This window comes from Chrysochloris asiatica, unplaced genomic scaffold (assembly GCF_000296735.1).
Source record: "Chrysochloris asiatica unplaced genomic scaffold, ChrAsi1.0 scaffold00008, whole genome shotgun sequence".
In the NCBI taxonomy this organism is placed as follows: Eukaryota; Metazoa; Chordata; class Mammalia; order Afrosoricida; family Chrysochloridae; genus Chrysochloris; species Chrysochloris asiatica.
In genome coordinates this window covers 17,534,070-17,544,300 of record NW_006408526.1, presented here as the reverse complement: position 1 = coordinate 17,544,300, position 10,231 = coordinate 17,534,070, and positions in this window count along the sequence as shown.

Genomic DNA, 10,231 nt, shown 5'->3' with positions numbered 1-10,231 from the left:
TCACTGTACCAAAAAGAAATGGTCGATGTTCAAACATCTCAAGAGGTAGTAAATGATCCTGAAGGAAGAAGTTTAAAGTGCACTGAAGTCATTGGCAAAGAACAAGGCTCCGCAAAATGATAGAATACAAATTGAAATCTTTCAACAAACTGATGCAGCACTCACTCAACTATACCACGAAATTTGGAAGACAGCTACCTGGCCAACTGATTGGAAAAAATTCTTATCTGTGTTCATTCCAAAGAAAGGTGATCCAGCAGAATGCAGAAATCATCTGACAACATCATTAATATCACATGCAAATAAAAGTTTGATAAAGATAATGCAAAACCGACTGCAATCACACATTGATAGAGAACTTCCAGAGGTCCAAGCTAGATTCAGATGAGAACATGAAACGAGATATCACTGCTGATGTCAGATGGATCTTGGCAGAAAGCAGAGAATACCCAAAAGATGTGTGCCTGTACTTTATGGACTATGTTTACAGCCGTTTTTCTTCATGCTGAGTTGTGCCCCATCAGCAAATGAAGGTCCCATGGGCTTTAGTCCATTCACATCATCACAGTCAACTCTACTTTGTGGAGGCAGCCTTTCCCCAGTTGCATTTTTAATGCCTTCCAACCTGAGGGGCTCATCTTCCTGCACAATATTCTGGTGTTCTTCATCATGTTTCAATAGTCAATAATCTGGTGCTGACAGTGTTTCACTGCTATTCATAAGGTTTTCAGTGGCTAAATTTTTGGAAGCAATCTGTCTCTCCTTCCTCCTAGTCTGTCTTCATCTGGAAGCTCAGCTGAAACCTGTCCACTATAGGTGACCTTGATGGTATTTAAAATACTCGTGGTATAGCTTCCAGAATCACAGCAACACACAAGCCACTACAATATGACCGCTGACCACTTGTCTGTCCGTTTGTCATGAAATGACCACAGCTAATAAATTATATAGCCACAGCTTGAACTCAGGATTCCTGACTCCTAAACCCTTGTTTTGGACTAGCATGCCTTATATTATCAGGCCCATGCTTACTTCTCCACTCTCCTTTTACATATTTCATTGACATTAACCATGGTCTAGCAACATCCACCCAGAGCAAAACACTCTCATCTGCCAAAGTATTTGCACTTGTCTCTACTGGGAAAACCCTTCTCTTAGTTGGCATCCTACAAGTCTCCACTTAGGCATCACCTCTGGGTAATCTTCCTGACCACCCCATATAAGACAGTCTAATCGTCCCCAAAATGCTCTCCCTCTCTCACATCACCATGTTAATTTTATTCACAGCACTCAACACAATTTTTAAATCTTGTATTTATTTCCTTACTTATTATCTGTCTCTTCCCTGGGGAACTTAAACTTCATGAGGACAGACACTTTGTACTTCTGTGTTTCTAGCACTTGGTATAGGGTCTGCCACATAGCAGGTTGAACAAATACTAATGCCCTTAATGACTAAGCCGTATTATCTAGGACAGGGAACACAATGGACAACCTATTTCATTATGATGACATAGGTTCAAACGATCTTATAAACAGCACATGTTGTTGTTGTTGTTGTTGTTAAAAGAGCCGTCGAGTCAGTTCCAACCCACAGCAACCCTGTATAGGGCTTCCAAAGAGTGGTTGGTGAGATTAACCTTGAGGTTCAAACTGACTTTGTAGTCCAGCACATTAGCCCATACTGCCACACCAGCATATAAGTACATTTTTTACTCACACTTTAAGCCACTTTGATGACATTTGTACATTTATTTCCTTAGTTCTAAGATGTCTAACTCAAATGGCATCTCATCATTTCCCCTGGCCACTCTTGCCAGAGCAAGCTACCTTCCATTCCTTTCACTTAACACGCTCTTTAATTTGATTCATAGCACTTATCACACTTATAAATATATGTTATTTGTTTCTTTATTATTTTTTTGTAGCTGTCCATTAGAATGTAACATTCTTGAGGGCAGGAACTTGTTTATCTTGATCACCACTGCATTCACAACATCTAGAACATTTTCCAGCACATAGCTGTTCTGAAGTGCTGCCAAGTAGGTTCCAACTCATGACCCTGTATAGGGTTTCCAAGGCTTTAAGTCTTTGCAGCACATAGTAGACATTTCATAAATATTTGTGGAATGAATCAATAGACTGGCTGTATATTCATTCTTTTATTTCCATTTGTTTTTTAATGGATTCCTTTGCTTTCTTTTAAGTAAATTATCATCCTGGTGTGGTGCTGTAAGTAAGATAAGCACTGGACCACAAGGTCAGTTAGAACCACAAAGTCGGTGATTCAAACTCACCAGCTGCTCCTCAGAAAACCTATACAGGGTTACTATGTGTCGGAACCAAGTTGAAGGCACTTAATAACAACATGACTATTTTAAGGACCCCTGGTAGCAGAGTGGATTATGAGTTGGGCTGCTAACCTCAGCATCAGTAGTTTGAATCTACCAGTCGCTCCATGGAAGAAAGATGAGGCTTTCTGCACCTGTAAAGACTTACAGCTTCAGAAACCCTATGCAGGGTCACTATAAGTGGGGAGTGAAGCAGTGACACACAATCACCACCACCATGATTATTTTTCTCTTTCTGAGAGTTCTACTTCATTGTTTTACCTTTTTTAAATTACATCAGCGAGAACTACCAGAATGTTGTTAGATAATATGGTTAATTACAGATACCTTAGAGTTGTCTTTTGAAAATTTAATTGGCTCACTCTTAACTATGATATTGGTATTTTCTCAGATAGATATTCTTTACCATGTCAAAGCAGTTTTACTAAGGATTTAAAATTTTAATTTAAATTTTAGTTTTAACAAAAAGTGACCTTGATGTTTACCACAAATCTTTTAGGCATCTGTTGAGATGATCACAGGGCTGTCTTCCTTTGATCTTCTGATAAGGTAAATTATATTAACATGATACACTTTTGCATTTCTAGAATAAACTCAATTAAGTCATTTAACATAATGCTGTCTTTGATTTACTGCTAATTTTCTTAAGATTTTTTACTCTACATCTATAAACCCAAAACCACTGTCATGGAGTTGATTCTGACTCATAGAGATCCTATGTAGGGTTTCCGAGGCTATAAGTATTCACATCTTTCTCCCAAGGCATAGATGACGGATTCAACTTCTGATTTTGTGGTAAGCAGCTGCTAGGGCTCCTTTCTTCCTACACCTAAATTCACAGGGAAGTTGTAATGCATTTTTGGGTTTGTGTGTTTGCATATTGACCCAGCTTTTCCATCAGGGAAAAAACACAAAACAACAACAACAACAATCAGTTGCCACTGAGTTGATTCTGACTCATGGCAACCCCATGTGTGCCAGAGTAGAGCTGTGCTCCATAGAATTTTCAATATTTGGTTTTTCAGAAGTAAATTGCCAGGTCTTTCTAACAGGTGCCTTTGGATGGACTAGAACTGCCGAACTGTCAGTTAGCAAGTATGCACGGTAACCATTTGTATCACCCAAGGACTCAGAGAATAATTGTTTTTATTGTTAGGTGCTGTTGAGTCAGTTCTGACTCACAGCAACCTTATGCACAACATAACGAAACACTGCCCCGTCCTGAGCCATCTTCACAATTGTGACGTTTGAGCTGCCACTGTGTCAATTGTTGCTGCCACTGTGTCAATTCATCTTGCTGAGGGGTCTTCCTCTTTTTCTCTGACCCTCTGCTTTACCAAGCATGATGTCCTTCTCCAGAGGCTGGTCCCTCCTGATAACATGACTGAAGTATGAAATCTCACCATCCTGGCTTCTAACAAGTGTTCTGTTACACTTTCCCCAACACCAGTTATAGACAAATAATAGGTTCAGAAATGTTTTACTTTTTTTCTGAGTTTTGGAACAGGACTTTAGTGTATACAAATCTCAGAGTCTACTGCCTCCTTCTTTTGGCCTTCCAGTGGAATGGGAACACGGAAAACCTCTTACAAGAAGGATGTGGGATGAGGAAGAATTAATGTTTAGGACTAGGATGAATAATATGTGTGGGTTGTTTCATTCTTAGATTTTATCTGTGAGATCAAGACCTCAGATATACTGAATTCTGTCTGACATGAAAGGGTAGGAGGTTTCAGTCCTCTTGCCTCACATAGGCTGTGGGCTTCAGAATCATACACTCATGACATCTTCCACATTAGAGCTCAGTGATTGTTTAAACACTCTAGGAGTCTTTGGTAATCTTACATAATGTTTCTATTACTCAAGGGTCCATGATACCTCATTATCCCAGGCAACTGTATATAGCCATCTAAAGGGACATTATGGGAGACTATTTATGTAATACCATTTCTACTAAAATATATGTGTATGCATAAATATGTCGTTGTTGTTAAGTGATGTCCATTCTGACTCATAGCAACACTGTATAAGAGCATTTTATGGGTTTGAACCACAAGCCTTGCAGTTAGCAATACAGTGTTTATCCTACAGCGCCGCACCAGGACTATATATATACGTGTGTATACTTCAGACATATTATCAGTTGGGACCAGTCACTGGAGAAGGATATCACGTTTGGTAAGGTAGAGGGTCAGATAAAAAGAGGAAGTCCCCCAGCGAGATGGATTGGCAAAGTGGCAGCATCAATGGACTCAAGCATGGCAACAATTGTGAGGTTGGCCCAGGATCAGGCAGTGTTTTGTTCTGTTGTGCATAGGGTTGCTATGAGTTGGTACTGACTCAATGGCACCTAACAATAACAAATGTCTACATATATATATAGGCACACATGAATAATGGGAATATATAAGAATATCAATAAAAGCATACAACAGAAATAATTTGTGTTAGATTAAGATATTACTTTTCTTGCTCTTTTCAGTATTTTTATGTTTTTACATGATAAACATTATGAGGGGAAACAATTAATTATTCCTTAGTCTCACTTTTCTATGAGGAAACTTCAACCACATGGGTATAACTTCCTAGCAACTCTGCCCAATCTTTGACTCCTTCTTAGGGTAAGTGGAGGAGTAAGTTATCCTGTTGGAGGGTGGGGAAATTATGTAATTCTCTAATCCATGCTTTTTGACTGGATGGGAGTAAGCCATTAAAAAGCTTGAAGCCTTTGATAGTCATTCTCCTTGCTACCTTCCTATCACTAACCATGTCTTCTGCCCAGACCTAACTCTCCATCTGGCGCTCTTCCCCAGGCTCCAGACTTGGAAAGAAAGGCACTAGTAAGCCTATTGAGCATCAGAACTAAGTCACATCATTCAATTTCACTTTCCCAGTAATAAAACTGAGATTGTAATCTCCCTCTGTCTGATTCCTAGTTTTCAATTTTCTCCAAACTTCATTAAATGGGAATTACTTTTGTAGTCAAAGAAAATGTTTCATTAAAACAACAAATGTAGGTTGCTTCCTGATAGAATTGAGAGAAAGAGCCTGAGTGAAGGGGAAAAAATGTGTAACAGAACCTCAAATTCTTAAAAAAATCAAGACTCACTGGATGGAGCAGGTGACAATGGAGGACTCCCCAAGACTATTGCCCTGAATATTGAATATTGAACTGAAACTAGCCCATGTGGTCTCCATTTTGCTAAATCAGAGATTGACTTGCAAGATAAAGAATACCACTGGTGCATATTGGGTGCCTTTTAAAAAATCATGTATATGATACCAAATGGTCGACAATTACTTCCAACCAAAGATGAGAAGGTAAGGGGGCAAGGAAACTAGATGAGTGGAAATGGGATAACCAGAAGAGAAATAATGGAAATGTTCATACATTGTAAAGAATGTAACCAATGTCACTGAACAGCTTAGGTAGAAATTGTTGATCAGGAACTTAAACTGCTGTGTAATTCTTCACTGAAAACACAATAAAAAATATTTTTTTAAAAAAAGTACACTTTATGGAACCTTAGGTGTATTCCTGAGCCCCATAGACTTAGAAGGAAGACTAGTTAATCCATTATTATTCACATTTATGTACCAACCACTAAAACCAGTGATAATGAAATTGAAGAATTCTATCAACTTCTTCAATTTGAAATGGAAGAATTTCTATTGAAGAAATTTAATCAAACTTGCAACCAAAATTCATTGATGATTACTGGTGATTGGAATGTGAACGTTGGAAAAAAAGAGGAAAGATCCATAGTTGGAGAATCTGGCCTTCGTGATAGAAATGATGCTGGAGATCACATGATAGAAGTTTGCAAGACCAATGACTTATTCATCGCAAACGCATTTTTTAAACAACATAAAACTCCTGGTGTAGCACTGTAGGATCAGCACAACCACAAGGTTCAAGCCCACAAGCTACTCCTCAGAAACCTATACAGGGTCTCTCTGAGTTGGAAACGACTAGACAGCACTTAACAACAACAACAAAAGATATTGTTCCATTTGGTAGCTTGTCTTTTCAATCTTTTGGTAGTCTTTTGATGATCAAAATTTAAAATTTTTATGAGGCTCCATTTATTTACTTGCCTTTTGCTCTTGTAATTTTATTATATTAAATAATACATTGTTAAATGGTAACCCTGACTGCCCTGCCCTGCAATCTCCTCTAAGAAATGTATAGTTTTAGCTTTTGCATTTAAGTCTTAAATCCATTTTTAATTTTTTTATACAGTGGTAGGCTTGTATCCTACCATTTCATTTTTTAACATGTAGAAATCCAATTTTTCCAACACCATTTATTAAAGAGATTCTCCTTCTCCCATTGAATGGACTTAGCACCCTTGTCAATATTTGTTAACTGTGTATTTATTTCTGAAGTCTCAATTCTATTCCAATTCCGTTCAAAAGTCTATTGTTATACCATTACCAAAACTGTTTTGATTACTGTAGCTGTAAATCAGGAATTGTGTTGACTCTCTAGATCACTTTTGGTAGTACTGACATCTTATCTTAATAATATTAAGTCTTTCAATGCATGACATGAGAGATCTTTCCATTTATTTGAGTCTTTTTAAATCTTTTTTAGCAGTGTTTTCTAATTCTCATCATATAAGTCCTCCACATTCCTGGTTCACAGCCTAAGTGTATTTTATTTTCTTAAATGCTATTGTCAATGGAATAATTTCCCTAATTTCCCTTTCAAATTTCTCATTGCTGGTGTACAGTTGCTTCTTAATGCCCTACTGGGGTCATAGGTGACTTGAGATGGTAAAAATTCAGATAGCAAGTGGGGATATCATGGTATCTCTTAGCTGAGTGAAATGTCAGGGAAGGAAAAACTAAGCCCTCTACTGAGGATTTGGCTAACAGACTAAAGAAGATGTTGTTGCTGTTAGGTGCCATTGAGTCAGTACCGACTCATAGTGACCTTATACACAGCAGAACGAAACACTGCCAGATCCAGGACCAACCTCACTACTGTTGCCATGCTTAAGTCTATTTATGCTGCCACTTGGCCAATCCATCTCCCTGGGGGTCTTCCTATTTTTCTCTGACCCTCCACCTTACCAAACATGATATCCTTCTCCTGTGAAAGGTCCGTCCTGACAATAGGACCGAAGTATGAGAGATGAAGTTTGGCCATCTTGGCCTCCAAGGAGCACTTTGGCTGCACATCTTCCAAAACGGATCTATTGGTTCTTTTGGCAGCCCATGGCACTTTTAGTATTCTCTTCCAACACCATAACTCAAAAGCATAAATTCTTCTACTGCCTTCCTTATTCTCTGTTCAGCTTTCGCATGCATATGAGATTATTGAAAATACCATGGCTTGGGTGAGGAGTACCTTAGTCCTCAAGATGACATCTTTGCTCTTCAACACTTTAAAAAGGTCTTGTGCAGCAGACTTGCCCAATGCAATACGTTATTTGATTTCTTGATTGCTGCTTCCATAAGTGTTGGTAGTTGATTCAAGGAGAATGAAGTCCTTGACAACTTCAATCTTTTCTCCATTGATCATAATGTTTTTTAGTGGTCGAGTGGTGAGGATTTGTGTTTTCTTTACATTGAGATGCAATCCATACCGAAGGCTGTGCTCTTTGTTCTTGATCAGTAAATGTTTTAAGTCCTCTTCACTTTCAGCAAGCAAGGCTATATCATCTGCATATCACAGGTTGTTAATGAGTCTTCCTCCAGTCCTGATGCCACGTTTTTCTACATATAACCCAGCTTCTTGGATTATTTGCTCAGCATACAGGTTGAGTAAGTATGGTGAAAGAATACAACCTTGTCGCACACCTTTCTTAATTTTAAACCATTCAGTGTTCCTATGTTCTGTTTGCAGATTCCTCATGAGCACAATTAAGTGTTTCAGAATACTCATACTTCACAATGTTGTCCATAGCTTGTCATGATCTACACAATCGAAACCCTTTGTATAGTCAGTAAAACACAGGTAAACATCTTTCTGATAGTCTCTGCTTTCAGCCAAGATCCATCACAGATCAGCAATGATATCCCTCATTCCATGAGATAGGAGAGTTCTAAAGATGATTGCTGTTATAAGCTGTTGCTATTGAAAAACAAACTGCTTAGAGGCTAAGCAGAAGGTTGCTAGGGTTACCGGAAACTAAGGATGAGAATGGCTGCTTGAAGCTGACAAAATGAGCAAAGACCTATGTTTATTTTTTGTTGTTGTTAGGTGCCATCGAGTCAGCTCTGACTCATCCTGACTTTATTCACTATAGAACGTAACACTGCAAGTCCTGTGTTATCCTCACAATTGCTGATGAGAGCAATCCACAATACTTTGCACATTTCTCAATATCAAACCTGGTACACCATGATGCCACACCCCAGGGCTTAAAGTATGCCTTAATCTGATGTAATCGGTCATTCAAGGTCCTGAATTTCCATCTGCGTTCTGTTCACCCTTTGCTGTGGCTAGCTTTATTAGTTTCTCAAGATTGTCATAACAATATTCCAAAAAGTGGGTGACTTTACAGGACAGAAATTCATTGCCCTACAATTCTGTTGGCTAGAAGTGTAAACCAAGGAATAAGCTGTGCTGATTCTTATCTACTGCTGCCAGAGTTTTCATCTCAATCATTCAGTTTCAAGGATATCACTGTCATCTCAAATCCTCTACTGGTTCCTCACTACTTACACAATGAAGTGCAGGTTTCCCACCATGGCATCCAGTCAGATGCCGCCATTACTTATTCTTCCTTCATATGACCTATGCTCTAGCCCAATAGTTTTCAATGTCTTTTTTTAATTGTTGGTTGCCTTAAGTATCTTTTAAGGATATTTGTTTTTCCTTAATTGCCTCCCTAATAAAATTTTAATACCAGAGACAAGCTATTTATCTCTTTGCATACTGTTATGTATATCTGTGCCTTATAAATTAGAAAAGTGAGATTTTTTATCACCCCCCAAGAACCAATTCTTACCCTCTTAGGGGGATTGCCCCTGCTGAGAATGCATGCTTTATCTGAAATAAATCATTCACTAATCCCTGAACATTACCTTGTATTTTCTAGATTCCACATTTTTACTCACTTTAGCCATTAGTAATCAGAGATGTTGAGGAAATATGAGAAGATTCCTAGATTGTACTGCTATTCAGCACATTGCTCCTAGAATAGACTCACATACCTCCTCCACCAACTCTCCTAATTTCTTCCTGTTGAAATCTGATCCTTCAAGTAACAATTCAAATACCATTTCCTCTCCTCTGATCCCCTCAACTGGAACTAACTTCTTTTTCTGTGCTATTATGAAACTTTCTTTAACCTTTTTACAGTCTTCTTTGTTATTTGGTCATTTTTCTAAATGTGCTACCTCCCTTGCTAGGTTATAAATATCTTCAAGATCAGAATTATCTTGTACAATGTGTACAATGCCTTCATGGAGTTATTGCTGTTGTTGTTAGGTGTCATAGTTGGTTCTTTAGTAATCTTATGCACAACAGAATTAAACATTGTCCAGTCCTTTACCATCTCAAAGTTGTTGTTACATTTGAGCCCATTGTTGCTACCACTGTGTCAATCTATCTCTTTGGGGATTCTCCTCTTTTTCGCTGACCCTCCATTTTACCAGGAACTGGTTCTGATAACATGCCTGAAGTATGTCATCCTGGCTTCTAAGGAGCATTCTGACTGTACTTCTTCCTAGGCAGATTTATTTGTTCTTTTAGCATTCCATGATACTAACAGTCCATGGTGCAGTCATTGTTAATGTTAAATGTGGTCCAGTCAGTTCGGCACCATAGCAACCCTGTATAGGGTTTATGAGGAGCAGCTGGTGAGCTTGAACTGCTGACCTTGCAGTTCACATCGACTTTGCAGTCTAGCTCATGAACCCACAGC